Source organism: Hemitrygon akajei, chromosome 1 (assembly GCF_048418815.1).
Source record: "Hemitrygon akajei chromosome 1, sHemAka1.3, whole genome shotgun sequence".
NCBI classification, from domain to species: Eukaryota; Metazoa; Chordata; class Chondrichthyes; order Myliobatiformes; family Dasyatidae; genus Hemitrygon; species Hemitrygon akajei.
The window spans coordinates 24,646,552-24,664,779 of NC_133124.1; the positions used below are offsets into that span (position 1 = coordinate 24,646,552).

The 18,228-nt window shown below is 42.4% G+C and overlaps 1 protein-coding gene across 7 annotated transcripts in view; it reads left to right on the top strand.

Moving 5' to 3' along the window:
* The window catches only part of LOC140724770 (lethal(3)malignant brain tumor-like protein 4), a 403,124-nt gene that overhangs the window by 147,122 nt on the left and 237,774 nt on the right, over positions 1–18,228 (top strand). The window lies entirely within an intron of this gene.

An 18,228-nucleotide genomic window follows, 5' to 3' on the forward strand; every position in this document is an offset into this window, starting at 1 on the left:
CAGTGTGCAAAAGACACCAAAAAAAGGGGAAAAAAAAATAATAATAACAACAAATAAGATAGATAGATAGATACTTTATTCATCCCCATGGGGAAATTCAACTTTTTTCCAATGTCCCATACACTTGTTGTAGCAAAACTAATTACATACAATACTTAACTCAGTAAAAAATATGATATGCATCTAAATCACTATCTCAAAAAGCATTAATAATAGCTTTTAAAAAGTTCTTAAGTCCTGGTGGTAGAATTGTAAAGCCTAATGGCATTGGGGAGTATTGACCTCTTCATCCTGTCTGAGGAGCATTGCATCAATAGTAACCTGTCGCTGAAACTGCTTCTCTGTCTCTGGATGGTGCTATGTAGAGGATGTTCAGAGTTATCCATAATTGACCGTAGCCTACTCAGCGCCCTTCGCTCAGCTACCAATGTTAAACTCTCCAGTACTTTGCCCACGACAGAGCCCGCCTTCCTTACCAGCTTATTAAGACGTGAGGCGTCCCTCTTCTTAATGCTTCCTCCCCAACACGCCACCACAAAGAAGAGGGCGCTCTCCAGAACTGACCTATAGAACATCTTCAGCATCTCACTACAGACATTGAATGACGCCAACCTTCTTAGGAAGTACAGTCGACTCTGTGCCTTCCTGCACAAGGCATCTGTGTTGGCAGTCCAGTCTAGCTTCTCGTCTAACTGTACTCCCAGATACTTGTAGGTCTTAACCTGCTCCACACATTCTCCATTAATGATCACTGGCTCCATATGAGGCCTAGATCTCCTAAAGTCCACCACCATCTCCTTGGTCTTGGTGATATTGAGACGCAGGTAGTTTGAGTTGCACCATATCACAAAGTCCTGTATCAGTTTCCTATACTCCTCCTCCTGTCATTTCCTGACACACCCCACTATGGCCGTGTCATCAGCGAACTTCTGCACATGGCAGGACTCCGAGTTATATTGGAAGTCAGATGTGTACAGGGTGAACAGGACCGGAGAGAGTACGGTTCCCTGCGGCGCCCCTGTGCTGCTGACCACTGTGTCAGACCTACAGTCTCCCAACCGCACATACTGAGGTCTATCTGCAATAAATGTTGAGAATATGAGATGAAGGGTCATTCCACTGTCAAAGTCACTTCGATCATATTTCTTCCCCATTCTGATGTTTGGTCTGAACAACAACTAAACTTCTCAACTCTGTCTGCATACTTCTATGTATTGAGTTTCTGCCATATGATTGGCTGACTAGATATCTGCATTAATGTCCATGGGTACCTAAAAAAAACCTTTGACAAATGTACCATAGAGAACATTCTGACTGGATCTCCATTTTGTATGTGGGAGGTTCTAGTTGAAGAAATTTGTAAAATTAGTCAGCTTCATCATGGATACCAGCCTCCATAGTATCCAAGACATCTTCAAGGAGTGGTGCTTTAGGAAGGTGGTGTCCATCATTAAGGATCCTCACCATCCAGGACAGCCCTGCTTCTCACTGTTACTGTTGGGAAGGAGGTACAGAATCCTGAAGGCACAACTCAGCAATTCAGGAACAGCTTCTTCCTCTCTGCCATCTGATTTCTAAATGGACATTGAACCCATGAATGCTACCTCACTACTTTTCAGTTTCTGTTGTATTGTACTATTTATTTTAACTGAACTATTTAGTAGACATTTATATACTTAAAATAACTCCTTTTTTCTCTATTTATTTATTATGTATTTCATTGTGCTGCTGCTGTAAAGTTAACACATTTCACGACGTATGCCGGTGATATTAAATCTCATTCTGATTCTGATTAGAAAGATGTAAGTAGTGATGTACTAAAGGATTAGTGTTGGGATTTTAGCCTTTTTGAAATTCATATAAATGATTTGAAGGCATCAAAGATACGGTTGCAATATTTGCTGATGGCACAAAACTGGCAGGAAAGTAAATTGTGAAGAGACAGTAAGGAAGCAGCTTTGGAATATATAAGTGATGGACAAGGATCTGACAAGTGGAATGTATAGGAAACTGTGCCAGGAAGAAATACAGAGAGAAGTATGTCATCTAAGTGGTGAGGTTACAGACCTCCGAAGTGCAAATTTGCAGAAGGCACGTGTACAGGTGCAGCAAGTAACTTGGAAAACTAGCAGAGTGTTATAGTTTATGGCATGAGGAGAATAAAAAGGAGAAAAGAGAGGGGAGAATAAAAAGAGCTGCAAATGCTGTAAAATTAACATAAATTTTAGAAAATCTGACAATACAGCAGATCATGTGCAAGGAGAGAATTCGTGGTTCAGATTTTTTGTTGAAACTGGATGGAGCAGAAACAAGTTGGTTTTATGGTGCAGAGAGAGAGAGAGAGAGGAGGGGCGGATAAGGAAATAAAGTGTCTCTCAGCTAAGGTCAGGGTTGCCAATTAGCAGTAAACAAGGTCACTCACATGGTGGGTTAATGTTGCTAGTTAATAAAAAAAAATCTAAACCGGAGAATACAAAAGCTATGCTATAAAGACAGAGAGTGGAGCAAAAAAAAAATTACAAAAAAAGCAAAGTGCAGAGCTGTGCAACCTCTGGGCAGATCAGGCCATGGTAATGGAAAGAGAGAAATTCAGCCTGTGCCACATTTAGATTGGTCAGTTCCCCTTTGATTATTTCAGAGGGACTGAGTTGAATCTAGAAGCATGGAGATCCTTTGCAGTTACCGGCTCTGTTGTACGGTCTCCACCAAGCACGGTCTTTGTGGCATCTTCCCACGCAACTGCATTCGGCACCTGTCCTGATACCTCTTTGCTTTCTACTGGCCTTCTGGTTGAAGTCCTTGCACTTCTTATACTGGTATACTGCATTCAGTATTCAATATCTAATACTCTGCACTGGAGAAACAGAACATGGAATGGGTGAGAGTACTTGTTGCCTGGTTTTTGGCTCCCTGCCACTTAAATTCTCCATCCCAGTCCCACACTGACCTAGGTAATACCCACAAAATGTTGGAGGGACCCAGCAGGTCAGGCAGCATCTATGGAAGGGAATAAAGAGCTGGACACATTAAGATGGACAGGCTAGGATCGTTTCCAAAGCAAGTTGGAGAGGCCTTGCTTGCTTGGGCGCCACAGTAGCATAGAGGTTAGCACAGCGCTATTAGAGGTCAGACCATTCAAAGTTCAGTGTCACTGCCTTTCTGTAAGGAGTCTCTGCACGTCCTCCCCGTGGAATGTGTGGCTTTTCCCTGGCTGCTTCAGTTTCCTCCCACAGTCCAAAGACATCACAGTTCGGTGAATTGGTCATTGTAAATTGTCCCGTGGTTAGGTTAGGGGCAGCGTGGCTGGAAGGGCATGAAGGGGCCAACTCGACGTTGTGTCACTAAAAGAAGAAAGAAATAAATAAAACATACAAGATCTTCAGGAGTCTTGGCACACTGACTAATCAGTCACTGTAATAATCATATAACAATTACAGCACAGAAACAGGCCATCTCGGCCCTTCTAGTCCATGCTGAACGCTTACTCTCACCTAGTCCCACTGACCCACACTCAGCCCATAACCCTCCATAGTAAGTCCACTGTAAGCTTAAAGGCTGATTTATACTTCCACATAATAGCCAACTCCGTAGCCTTCGTATGTGGCCTGCACTGTTGTGAGCATTTATACCTGTGCGTTGGTGTGTCTGAGTCGCTCTGCAGTTACCGCCAAAATGCTAGTTGGCGGTGGGGTCTCTATGCCTCTGTGTTGAGTTTCTTCGTGTACTTCAAACAATGGCGACTGAAACTGAGCGCATCATGTTGGAGTTGGAACTAATAAATGTTGAACAAGGGTTACTTTTATTGAAATTACTGCAACGCAGAAAAGAGAGAAGATGCCGGAGGAGATGGTATGTATGACAATTGAACCGATTGAGGCAGAAGGAGGGTGAATTTTCTGTGCTTGTCCGGCTACTGAGAGACATGAACGAGGAAATGCATTTCAAATATTTTCGGATGTCGGCAGGTAGATTTGACGATTTGGTTCGTCATCTCTGACCATTTATTTCGTATCAGTGTATGCACAGAACGCCTATAGATAGGAGGAAATGCAATGCTACCAAGCGGACCAATCACAGTTGTTGCATCTGCGTCGCCATGATGCGCAGTTACATTTTTGGAGAGGTGCGCGTCAGGATATGGTGTAGTGTACGCCGTACCTATGGCGTTCATTTGATGCAGGAGTATACATCAGCCTTTAGGAACAACACTTAATCTTTTGTTTGGCCACATTGCTGCTGTACAGACTTGATATCAAATCCTAAACTTCAGGTACGCTAATTGCCACCACTTAATAGCTTTTATGCTTCTTTGTTCAGATTCTCTCTCCCCCCCCCCCCCCAACTGTGTCCTTTACCCCATCATCCAGATGACCTACTTTATAGCTTATCTCCATAGCAACACTGGCCTTCATTGCTCCCCCACCCTCCCTGCAATTTAAAGCCAAATTATTTTCTCCCTTCCCTGGTCATGACAAAGGTTTCTCTTACCACAGATTCCATTTGATTTGCGGAGTCTTCTCAGCATTTTTTGTTTCTACATGAGTAAGAATGTTATGCCTCTGTTATATGGGGCACTACTGAGATCTTATCTAAATTACTGTATGCAATATTGGTCTGTTTATATAAAGAAGGATGTAATGCAGGAAACAGTTCAGAAACTGTTCAGTTGACTAATACCTGCAATGGACTGTTTTGTCTTGTGGGGAGAAATTAGACAGGCCAGGATTATTTCCAAAGCAAGCTGGAAGGGTCTTGTTTATAAGATCTTCAGGTATCTTAGCAACATTGACATGGAGCTGATATTGTGGGAGAATCAGGAATTTGGAATTTGTGCTGAAAACCAAGAGGTTGCCCATTACAAACAGAGCTGAGGCAGGTGTTTAAGTCTTCAAAGCTATTTCTTAAAAAGGCAACAGAAACGGACGTAGTCCTGATTGAAGTGCCTTGGCCTGAAATATTGACTCTTTATTCCTTTTCATAGATTTTGGCTGACCTGCTGTGTTCCTCCTGCATTTCCAGCATCTGCAGACTCTCATGTGCTTATGTTAGCAGAAGCAGAACTTTTGAAGATACATTATTGTTAAGTAAGGGTTGAAGGTTATCAAGAGAGATGGGAATGTAGAGTCAGGACAGCCATGACTTTAATGAATGGTGGAGCAGACACAAGGTATCTATTCTTTTAACTTCAGTGTATGGAGCTAGTGACTGTTTGTGCACTTGAAACCATTCAAGTTCTTGTTGCACCGTTCACCACAACAAATACTTGGAGAAGGCAGGGTAACCTGCTTGAACCTTCCTGAATCAATTTCACTGGATACTGGAAGTATCCAAGAATTAGGTGTGTAAGTCAAATGAGTTAATGAAGGTATTTCATGGTGATACGAGGAAAGAAAAGCTATAATTGTGAAAGTAAATGTAAACTGCTCATTGAGTAATCTTGTTGGTGGTTGACTGTTACCATTATCCTCTGGCTGGGGTCCATCTGTGCCTGCCAGAGTGAGGTAAAATGAGTAAAGGCTCACAGAACAGCATAGACCAAAACTATTTTAAAAATTCATTACAAGTGAGAAATTGCCACAAATAAAACTATATAAATCAATACATTGAAAATAAGGAGTTAAATGAAACTTCCAGATATATACAGTCGTTATCCGTGAGGGATTGGTTCCGGGACCCCTCGTGGATACCAAAAAACGCGGATGCTCTTGCCTTATTCAACCTGTCTCAATGCAGTGGATCTTTGGACCCAGCGGAACCCCAGACCTTATTTAACCTGTCTCAGTGCGGAGGACATTAGAACCCGGCGGCGGTGCTCTGAATCCACAGTGTTTCTGTTCACGAAAATAATCACGATTGAAAATAAAGTGGAAATAATAAAGCGATCGGAAAGAGGTGAAGCGCCATCGGTCACTGGAAAAGTGTTAGGCTACAGTCGGTCAACGATTAGAACAATTTTAAAGGATAAAGTGAGAAAGGCCCTGCCCCAATGAAAGCTACAATTATTACTAAGCAACGCAGTGGTTTAGTTATTGGGTTTTGGGGTTTTGGATTTTTGATCCTCAACATCAACCCGGCACGGTGGAGAGTGCACTGGGAAGCGGTCTGTCACTGGATCAAACTCGGGAACTTCCGTTCCTGAGCCCGGCGCTGAAACATACGTTTCTTAAGTGTTTTATATGCATAGAAAGATAAAATATACTATATACTAAGACAAACGTTTGATTAACTGACACTAAATAATACCGGATGTACCTGTTCTGACTTACTTAGTAAGAGAACTTCCGATTTATTTTCTATCCCGATCCATGATAACCTACGCACATCCTCCCGTATACTTTAAATCATCTCTAGATTACTTATAATACCTAATACAATGTAAATGCTATGTAAAATGGTTGTTATACTGCATTGTTTAGGGAATAATGGCAAGAAAAAAAGTCTATACATGCTGGAACAACAAGTGCTAGAAGAGCACTTCCGGGTTTTCTCGACTCGTGGTTGGTTGAATTCGCGCATGTGGAACTTGCAGATAAGGAGGGCGGACTGTATGATGTCAAGTGGCGCTATTTACTTTACACAGTTTTGATTTTTGCCCTCTGTTGTTGCTTATATTTGCATGGATTTCTCGTAGACTCTGAACACAACTTACTCTAACAATCACTTGAATTAATTAATATCTAAGTGTCAAAATGACCTGCCATGTCAATGGTACACTTGCAAGCTGTCCTTCAGCCTCTACCCATTATGTTTTGCCAACTGTGTATGATTTGAAATATAATTTACTCTGGCATTCATTCAGAGGAATGTTTCATGTGCATGTTGATCAGTCCAATTTTCAGCTTCCAACGAGTGACTAAAGTTTCTCCTGAACTATTCGTATTTTACAATGGGACAGTTATACCCAAGACAGACTGACTGATGCAGTCGCCTTTTGATTGTACTTTCTCCATCTTCTTGATGTCAAAATGCCTGATGTTTCTCTATCAGTACAGCAGAAATACTTTAATGGAGAAAAATCTGATCTTATCAGCATTTTGAAATCCGGGTGAATGGGTTTTACTTCAGTGATGACTCTGATGTTACTAATTAACATCAGTGAGGACAGAGGCCATCATGCAGCTCCATCTCTTTTTGCATATTGACTTAATAATACTTAATTAGACAGGCACACCACAGGGGTTCAGAGAAGAACAACATGGTTAAATTCCAGTTGCGTCCTGTTGTGTTTGTATGAACAGTTTCCCTCAGTACATAGTCTGTTTGAAAAGGCACTTAACGGCATGCTGGAATAGAAATATTGGTTAATTTTTGGTTGGCTCATTTCTCTCTACATAAATTGCATTCCCATGTACCATTACCATACATATTTAACTGTATCTTACATTATTTTTGTGTCTTTCTGCTTATTGTATTTATAGCTGTGTTTACAGACATTTTTAATCTCTCCCTCTCCCAGTGCAGAGTGCCTTCCTGCTTCAAATTATCCACCATTGTCCTTGTACCAAAAAAGACCAAGGTAACATGCCTGAATGACTGGCGTCCTGTCGCTCTCACCTCAATAATAAACAAATGCTTTGAGAGGCTGGTCAAGGATTGCAGCTTGCTACCACCCAAACTGGACCCCCTACAATTCGCTTACTGACACAACCGATCGACAGATGATGCAATAGCCACTGCACTACATACCATCCTTACACATCTGGAGAAGAAGGATGCTTATGTGAGAATGCTTTTCTTGGACTACGGTTAAGCATTCCACGCCATAGTTCTATCCAGGCTCGATAAGAAGCTCAGAGACCTCAGCCTTGACCCTGCCTTGTGCAGCCGGATACTGGACTTCCTGTCAGATAGCCAGCAGGTTGTAAGAATAGGCTCCCTCACCTCCAACTCTCTGACTCTCAATACAGGAGCCCCTCAGGGCTGCGTAATGAGTCCCCTTCTTTACTCCCTGTATACCCATGACTGTATCACACTCCCACAGCTCCAATCTGCTAATTAAATTTGTCGACAACTCTACATTGATTGGCCTTATCTGAAACAATAATGAGGTAGCCTACAGAGAAGTTATCTCTCTGACACAGTGGTGTCAAGAAAACTCTGCAATGTTGCAAAAACAAAGGAGCTGGTTGTGAATTACAGGGGGAATGAAGATGGGCTAACCTTTATTGACATCAACCGATCTGGGGTTGAGAGAGTAAACAGTTTCAAGCTCCTCTGCACGCATATCACTGAAGACCTCACGTGGTCTGTGCACACCAGCTTTGTGGTGAAAAAAGCATAACAGCGCCTCTTTCACCTCAGACGGTTGAGAAGGTTTGGTATGGACCCCTAAATCCTAAGAACTTTCTGCAGGGGCACAATTGAGAGCATCCTGACTGGCTGCATTACTGCCTGGTATAGGAACTGTACCTCCCTCAATTGCAGGACTCTGCAGAAAGTGGTGTGGACAGCCCAGCGCATCTGTAGTTGTGAACTTCCCATGACTCAGGACATTTACAAGGACAGGTGTGTTTAAAGGGCCCGACGGATCATTGGGGACCCATGCCATCCCAACCACAGTCTATTCCAGCTGCTACCATCTGGGAAGTGATACCGCAGCATAAAAGCCAGGACCAACAGGCTCCGGGACAGCTTCTTCCACCAGGCCATCAGACTGGTGAAGTCACGCTGATTTGAGTGTACTCTATATTACATTGACTATTCTATTTATTGTAAATTATTATAAATTACTATGATTGCACATTTAGATGGAGACATAATGTAAAGATTTTTACTTCTCGTGTATGTGAAGGACGTATGAAATAAAGTCAATTCAGTTCAATTCAATTCAACTCACGACCAACAGGCTCCAGGCCAGCTTCTTCCACCAGGCCATCAGACTGCTTATTTTATGCTGACACAACTGTATTGTTATGTTATATTGTGGCTATCCTGTCGTACATAATATTTATGATAAATTACTGTAATTGCATATTGCACATTTAGACGGAGACATAAAGATTTTTTACTCCTCATTTATATGAAAGATGTAAGTAATAAAGTCAATTCAATTATTTGCATGTGATAAGTGTGAATAATCCACCATCAGAGTTCTGCATTTCAATCTGTTTTCTAATTGCTGAAACACACTCTAGAAAGCCTCTGCTTCTCCTTCTTCACACAAACAACTCAAAGTATCCCAGACCTTCGGTAAAGCCTCAGCAGCTCACGTCATGAGCTTCACCCCAGACTGCAAATAATAAGCACTTTATTAGCTTGTCTCAGTAATTGGTAAGTATCTTCCACACATTGATTGAGATGAGGAGCTCTTGGAAGGAATCTTGCCCATCTTTCTGTAATGCTTTTGGACTTTTTACAGGTGTCTACTTGGAACCAATAACTTAATTTGGCCATGGGCTTTAACAGCCACAAAAACTGTCCTTCAGTGCCCTCTGTCTGCTGTGTGGTAGCCTGGAATTTTTTTTTGACAGAAACTGGATATCTGTATTTTTAGATTGAACAGGTGACAGAAGCTTGACTGATTATTAAGCTGCAGCCTGGACTCCAACTTTAATCCACAGCCTCTGGTGATCTCAGCAGGATTGTACACAGAAGAAAATGGCACAGGCCAAATTATCCTGCATACTTTTAGTTTGCCAGGCAGTAGTCTTAAGTTAAATCTTGGTGAGGTCTTGTTGGTTCAGTTTTAAGGTGCATTATTTCATGGTTCCTCCAAGAGGACCACAAACTTGTCATTGGATCTGGAGGCCTGCATGCCTCAATGACCTGGAGAGCTATGTTGGCTGGAATTGAGGTTCTTGATAGGCTCGCCATAGCAAACAGGTCAAAGGGGAGAGGTCAGTCTATGAGTGCCCTACCAGTCCACCAGTTTTGGGGGTTTGGCTCAGGACTAGCAACTCTGACTGGCAAAACAAAATTGTTACAGAAACAAACAATGAGGAATCCTACACCTGAGTGCGATAGTATTCCTGAGTCTTCGTCTGGGACTTGCTTGACTAGCAGCAGTGAAAACCGAGAGTAAGCTACCAACATGATGAAGGAAGCCCTGAACACTGCCAGAGATGGAGAACCTTCATTGCCCTAAATGCCAGTAAGTGTTTCATGGTAGGCAAATCATATGCATGTAATAGTTTGATGGAAGTCATAGAAAACCTGTGCCGAACACGTCCTTACCTTAGAACTACCTAGGCTTACCCATAGCCCTCTATTTTTCTAAGCTCCACGTACCCATCCAGGAGTCTCTTAAAAGACCCTATCGTTTCCGTATCTACCACTGCCGCCGGCAGCCCATTCCACGCACTCACCACTCTCTGCATTAAAAAACTTACCCCTGACAACTCCCCTGTACCTACTTCCCAGCACCTTAAAACAATGCCCTCGCATGCTAGCCATTTCAGCCCTGGGGAATGGCCTCTGACTATCAACACGATCAATACCTCTCATCATCTTGTACACCTCTATCAGGTCATGTCTCATCCTCTGTCACTCAACCTATTCCCATAAGGCATGCTCCCCAATCCAGGCAACATCCTTGTAAATCTCCTCTGCACCCTTTCTATTGTTTCCACGTCCTTCCTGTAGTGAGGCAACCAGAACTGAGCACAGTACTCCAAGTGGGGTCTGACCAGGGTCCTATAAAGCTGCAACATTACCTCTTGTCTCCTAAATTCAATCCCACGATTGCTGAAAGCCAATGCACTGTATGCCTTCTTAACCACAGAGTCAACCTGCGCAGCTGCTTTGAGCGTCCTATGGACTCAGACCCCAAAATCCCTCTGATCCTCCACACTGGCAAGTGTCTTACCATTAATACTATATTCTGCCATCATATTTGACCTACCAAAATTAATCATGATATGATCAATTCAATTTCAGTTTGTATGGTAAAGGAATCAGTAAACTTCCTCGGGAATGGGACATAACACAAAAGAGATTTTTCATTCTCCTTTATGGCCTCCTAATATTGTACTCATTCTTTGTTGGTCGGCTTTCTGATGCTTAGACACACTTTGCTTTACCTTTTTTTCCTCCGCAAAATGTCTTCTTTCCAGTGACCCATAGGAGTTACATGGTTGCTAATGAAAAACTGCCAGATTTTGTTCTGGGTAGTTAGATCTTTACAAGGCAGCTGAGAATCTCAAGCAGGAATTTGTTGAATGAGTAAAGAAAAGTCAAGTCAAGTCGCTTTTATTGTCATTTCAACCATAACTGCTGGTACAGTGCATAGTAAAAATGAAACAACGTTCCTCCAGGACCATGGTGTTACATGAAACAACACAAAACTACACTAGACTACATGAACCAGTACAAAATTACATTAGACTACAGACCTACATGGGTCTACATAAAGTGCACAAAACAGTGCAAGATAGTACAATAATTAATAAACAAGACAACAGGCACAGTAAAGGGCAAATTACAATATAATAATAAATAATGTAAATGTAAAGAATGTTTTAGCGGGAATTGAGAAAGAAATGAGCAAAAATTGTAAAGGGAGTGGAGCGGTGTTCAGGGTGTGTGTGTGTGTGTGTGTGTGTGTGTGTGTGTGTGTGTGTGTGTGTGTGTGTGTGTGTGTGTGTGTGTGTGTGTGTGTGTGTGTGTGTGTGTGTGTGTGTGTGTGTGTGTGTGTGTGTGTGTGTCTAGACTCTGGGTATTGAGGAGTCTAATAGCTTGGGGGAAGAAACAGTTACGTTGTCTGGTCATGAGAGCCCAACTGCTTCGGTGCCTTTTGCCAGATGACAGGAGGGAGAAGAGTTTGTATGAGGGGTGCGTGGGGTCCTTCACAATGCTGTTAGCTTTGCGGATGCAGCATGTGGTGTCAATGTCTGTAATGGCGGGAAGATAGACCCTGATGATCCCTTCAGCTGACCTCACTATCCGCTGCAGGGTCTTACAATTCGAGACGGTGTGATTTCTGAACCAGGCAGTGACGCAGCTGCTCAGGATACTCTCGATACATCCTCTGTAGAATGTGGTGAGGATGGGGGGGTGTGAGAGATGGACTTTTCTCAGCCTTCGCAGAAAGAAGATACATTGCTGGGCTTTCTTGGCTTTGGAGCTGGTGTTGAGGGACCAGGTGAGCATCTCTGCCAGGTGAACACCAAATAGTTTTGTGCTAAGCAGCTGGAGGAAGTAGGCAGGTCAGGCAGCATCTATGGAAATGATTAGACAGGTGACATTTCGGGCCAAAACCAACCTTCAGGACTGAAAAGGAAAGGGGAATATGCCAGAGTTAAAAGATGGGGGAAGGGGAAAAGGCTAGCTGAAAGGTGATAAGTGAAGCCAGATGGGTGGGTAAGGTCAGGGGCTGAAGAAGAAGGAATATGATCGGAGAAGAGAGTGGACCATCAGATCAAGGAAAGTAGGAGGGGATCCAAGGGGAGGTAATAGGTGAGAAGAGGTAAAAGGTTAGAGTGGGGAATAGAGAAAGGAGTGATGTTTACCAGAAGGAGAAATCGATATTCATGCCATCAGGTTGGAGGCTACCCAGTTTTGTGTTACCCAATTTTGTTTTCTTGTTTTGCGCAGCTAACCCTTTTCTCAGCATCTTACTATAAACATAAAATCACACATTTTGCATTTTTTCCTCATTAAAGTACTTGAATAATTCCAGAGTTATCACATTTCCCTTCTTAGCTAGAAAGACATGAAGCAAATTGGAGTTTTAGATGCCAAGAGACATTAAGTTTTTGTAAGGTAGCCAAGCTATGTAGACTGCAGGAAAGTTGGAGCGAAGAATCTGCAACAGCTTTTTTAAGTGAAGATAACTCATTGCATATCAGTAACATGCCCAATAGTTCAGACCAGATTTAGTGGTTAGAAATAGCAGCAAGGTTATTGTGCTCACTGTTATTAAGGAGGAAGGCAGACAGTGTTTGTCAATTGCATGTGGATGGCAAGAGGTTAATGATTAACTTGATCAGAAGCTACTGTTTGACATTGCTGATGTGTTCCCCAAAAAAGCAAAACTATTAAGAATTTTCCATTCAGATGTAGATTAACTTTTAGTAGTGTAGTTAGTTTTAATGTATGCTAAACAGCATCTCCACTGCTGGAAGCTAATAAATGGTAAGTCCCAGTCCTTCAGATTTCACTTATTTTTGCAGATATAGCAAAAAATTTCTTTTTCTTTAAGCTTCTTATCGGCCATGTCTTTCATTATCTCAGTTATCTATTTGCCATTTATTCCTATGATGAGACTCAGCAGTCTAAAATTCAGATTATAAAACCCTTTTTCTTTGGAGTTATCTGTATCCTAAAGTTATTTTTGGCTTTGTATTTGTTTAATTATGGAAAGAATTATTATGGTCACAATATTAGTTGGTCAGGTTCTGCCCTTTGTGGTTAGTTCCTATGACATCAGGTTGGTTCATGCATTGTCATACAGGAGAGGAGTAAATGATTGTCAAATAATGTCACAATGACATGGGAGTCATGACTGAATGTGAATGTATGGGGGTATGCTAGCACATAGGAAATTACTGACAACTGAGTTATGAAGGTATGATGAATTGAGCCATGTCAGAGATTAATTGCATAGTTGGAATGACTTGCGAAGCGCAGAAACAAATATCACTGTGATGATTGTACGCTCGAGTATCAATTGTTTGGTGACAATAAAGTATTAAGTATTACAATTGATCTTCCATTCATTAACATTATTATATGAGGTCATTGGCTGTTGGGATTGCTGCAACCCTGTCCATTCTAACAGCTCCTGACAATAACCTCTAAGATTTTCCTGTCTGGAAGAACATCTGGCCCCTGTAGATACAGGGCACATCTCCTCCTTTGCACATCCTCTGCCAAATGTAATAGCAGAAAATTTGCAGACATTTTCTTCCATGTTGTGGCATTTGTAAACTATTCCTACATCAGATTTAATTGTAGAGCAATTACCTTTACCTGCTCCACAATATAACTGCATTTGAAAGATGCAGATATTCTTTCAGTAACTTAAACTGGAGCAAACTATTCACCATATTGCCTGCCTGCCACAACATATAGCCAATGACCAGCACAACCAATGCATGTTGAATGTTGCAGTCATGAAAATCCCTCACAGGAGGCTAATCCAGAAGATTAAGGTGCATGGGGTCCATGGTGAGTTGATTGTTTGGATTCAGAACTGGCTTGCATATAAAAACGGGTAGAGTTTGAAGGGACTTATTCGAGCTGGAGGTCAGTAATTAGTGGAGTTCCACGGGAATCTGTGCTCAAACCTCTGCTGTTTAGTAGAGTTGTGGATGGTGTAGAAGACCGGCAAAGAACACAACACAAAATAGACCAATTGCGGACTGGGCTGAGAAACCTTATAAAACCCTGATTAGGCCACATCTGGACTATTGTGTACAGTTCTGATTGCTCCGTTATTGCTCCGTTAAAGCTCTCCTGGAGGCTTTGGAGAGGGTGCGGAAGAGGTTTACCAAGATGCTGCCTGGTGCAGAGGGCATGTGCTATCTTAAGAGTCTGGATAAACTTGGGTTGTTTTCTCTGGAGCATCGGAGGCTGAGGGAAGATCTGATAGAGGTTTATAAGATTATGACAGGCATAGATAGAGTGGATGGAGAATATCTGTTTCCAGGGATGAAATGTCTAATGCCAGAGGGTAGGTTCAAGGGGGATATGAGGGGTAGGTTTTTTACTCAGAGAGTGCTGGACGCCTGGAATGTGCTGCCTGGTATGGTGGTAGAGGCAAATACATTAGAGGCTTTCAAGTGATGTTTGGATAGGTACATGGATGTAAGAAAGATGGGGGGATGTGGACATGGTGTATGCAGGAAGGATTAGTGTTTGGGTATTTTTGATTTGATTTTTAGCTGGTTTGGCATAACATTGTGGGCTGAAGGGCCTATTCCTGTGCTGTACTGTTCTATGTTCTTAATAGGAAGCTTGAACTTAGTATATTGCCTATATGCTGCTCGGTTTAGGCTCACCACACATCCACGAGTCTGCTTTTTGAGTAATTGAGTTTCGTATCTCTTAATAACTATTGTCAGTCTGATTATTTTTGGAAGCACGTTAGTTTCAGATCCCCTGTGGAGGACATTGTGCTATTTTTGATTTCTACAAACTATCTGTAACAAACATCCATAAATGGCACGTGAGTGAGTGAGGACAATATAAAAGCTGTGGGCCTCACTACCTGAGCTTAACTTTGCTGATTGAATTTAATTGATATTACTGCCTCTTTCCTCACTGTAATGACATCTGTTTGGATAAAGAATAATGATTAGCTTAATTTGTCACGTGCATCGAAACATCGACGAGATACAGAGAAATGCATTGTTTGCATCAACGACGAACACATTCCAAGGAGGTGCTGGGGGCAAATGTGGCTGTGCTTTGGGCACCAAGGTAGCATGCTCACAACTTACTGACTCCAACCAGTACGACCTCGGAAAGTGGCAGGCAACCGGAGCACCTGGAGGAAGCCCACGTGGTCAATGAGAGAATTTACAAGCTCTTTAAATACAGAGGGCGGAAATTGAACCCTGACCTTCCGATTGCTGCACTGTAAAACATTATGCTAATCACTACACTATTGTACTGACCTTATTGTTTTATTTGAACTGGTGTTTTCATTTATTGTAATGATAAAAACATTCTTGGGAAAATGTAATCCATGTTTCAGAAGATGTAACCTATGTAATATTTGCATAGTACGGAAATTAAGGGTTATGGGGAAAAGGCAGGTAGGTGGAGATGAGTCTGTGACCATGATATTATTGAATGGCAAAGCAGTCTGAGTGGGGCAGATGGCCTACTCCTGCTCCCATTTCTCATGTTCTTGCATTCTTAAAACAAGCAGATATGTTGTTTCATGTTTAGTAGTTGGGGTATTGGTGGATTTTTCATAAAAATAAGATCCACAGGCCACTTAGAGATCATGCAGAGGCATCTCTATTAGATCTGAATTTGTAATTGACTCAAAAGCTTGAAGTTATTTGCTTCTCGAGTTTTGTTCTTTCAGATGATCCACAATTGGCTTTACCGTAGCACTGCCTGTAACGTACTTTTGAACCGTTGTAATGAACTAGCGATTTCACGATCTCGGCAGACTTAATTCTCAATCGTGTACGTACAGCCACCTTTAAGCAGGCAAAGGTATATCACCATGGTTGGAAGAGAGGGAGGAGAGGAGGACTGCAAGTTTGGCTGAAACACCAAGCAATGAAAGTTGCTCTACCCAAAATCTTGTTCGGAAATGTACAGTTGCTGGAGAACAGGTTTGAAGACCAAAGGGTCTGTATCGTAGGGAAATGAGGAATTGCTGTGTTCTGTGTTTCATGTTGGCATGGCTCACTCTGGATGCTCCAGATCCATTGGTAAGGCCCAGCGGCTTCTTGATACACAGAACAGACCAAACTGCTGATTTGGAAAAGTCAGAAAGTCAGCGGGTGAGTGGGGGGAACAGGTCTGTGTTTCATGATAAATTCTTTGTGGTGCTTAGATGTGGTGGTTTTATTGTACTTACTTTATTGTACTCTTGTTTCCCCAACCTGGAACATCTAATGGTTAAATTCCAATTGTTTTACTTACCAAGCGACTATCCTCCTTGGTTTATATTCTGCTAAAAACCAACGTTAATCAGGCGCTCGAGATATTGAATGCTGCCATTTCCAAAAAAGAAACAGCCCACCCCGCTGTATTTCAAATCATAGTCAGGGATTCAATCAGGCTTCTTTAAAGAAATCTCTGCCCAATTATCATCGGCACATAACCTGCAGTACCAGGAGTCCCAACACATTCAACCGTTGCTACACTACAATAAGGAATGTCTACCTTTCCATGCCTAGAACACATTTTAGGTAACCTGATCACTTGGCTGTCCTTCTCCAACCTGTGTACAGGCAGATCCTAAAGAGCAAGTCTTCAGAGATAAGGACAACAGAGAGGTGGTCATGGGAGGCAGAGGAGTGGCTACAAGATTACTTTGAGTTGGTGGAGTGAGCCATGTTCAAGGACTCATCAGAGCTTCTGAATGATTACACCACAGTATATAAAAACAGTTGTAGATCAGAGTGTCCTCACAAAATCATTCCGAGTCTTCCCCACCCAGAAGCCCTGGATGAACAATCTGCTGAGATTGTGGATCAGATTAGTGGCATTCCGGTCTGGTGACCATGTAAGATACAAGACATCTGGGTACAATCTCCAGAAAGCCATCTCGTGTGCAAAGTGGCAACTCTGGATTAAACTTGAATCACGGAAGGATGTTGGACAGCTCTGGCAAGGCTTGAATGCTATTACCTCTTACAAAATGAAACCAAGCGACAGAAGTGATAATATGGCTTTGCTTCCAGATGAGCTCAATGATGCATTCTGTGCTTGCTTTGACTGTCAAAGCATGGAGGTTTCTTCACAGACTTACAGCCCCCGAAGATCCTGTGATTCAGTCTCTGGGGTAGATGTGAGTACATACTTCAGAAGGGTGAACTCACAGAAAGCATCCAGTCCATCAAACATCCAATGTGCAGAGAAGAAAAAAGCAAATCATGCGAATAATAACAGCAAACAAATGACGTTCAGGACTGAAGTCCACGAAAGAGAGTCCATCCACAGACACCAAGCCACAACCTCACTTTAGTACAGTACCTGGCCGAGCAACTATTTGGACTGCTCACTGAGATCTATCTATCTGTTGTCCAGTAGCACTTACATCCACAGTGATAAAGTGCTTTGAGAGGCTGGTGATGAAACACAACAACTCCTGCCTGAGAAGCAACTTAGATCTGCTCCATTTTGCCTACCAGCACAACAGGTCCACAGCGGATGCCATCTCATTGGCTCAGCACTCATCCCTGTAACATCTGGACAGCAATGATGTTACAACTCGGCATTCAATATTGATTATTTTCCTCTCAAAAGTAATTAATCAGCTTCAAGGTCTTGGCCTCAGTACCTTCTTGTGCAAATGGATGCTCGATTTCATCACTTGCAGAACCCAGTCAGTTCAGATTGGCAACAACATCTCTTCCACAATCTCCGTCAGCACAGGCGCACCATAAGGTTGTGTGCTCAGCCCCCGTTCACTCACTTTACACCTACGACTGTGGCTTAGCAGAGGGCCAGTGCCATATTTAAGTTTGCTGGCGACGCCACTGTCATTGGCCGAATCAAAGCTGGTGATGAATCAGCATATAGGAAGGAAGATGAAGATCTGGCTGAGCGGTGTCAAAACAACAACCTTTCACTCAATATCAGCAAGACAAAGGAGCTGAT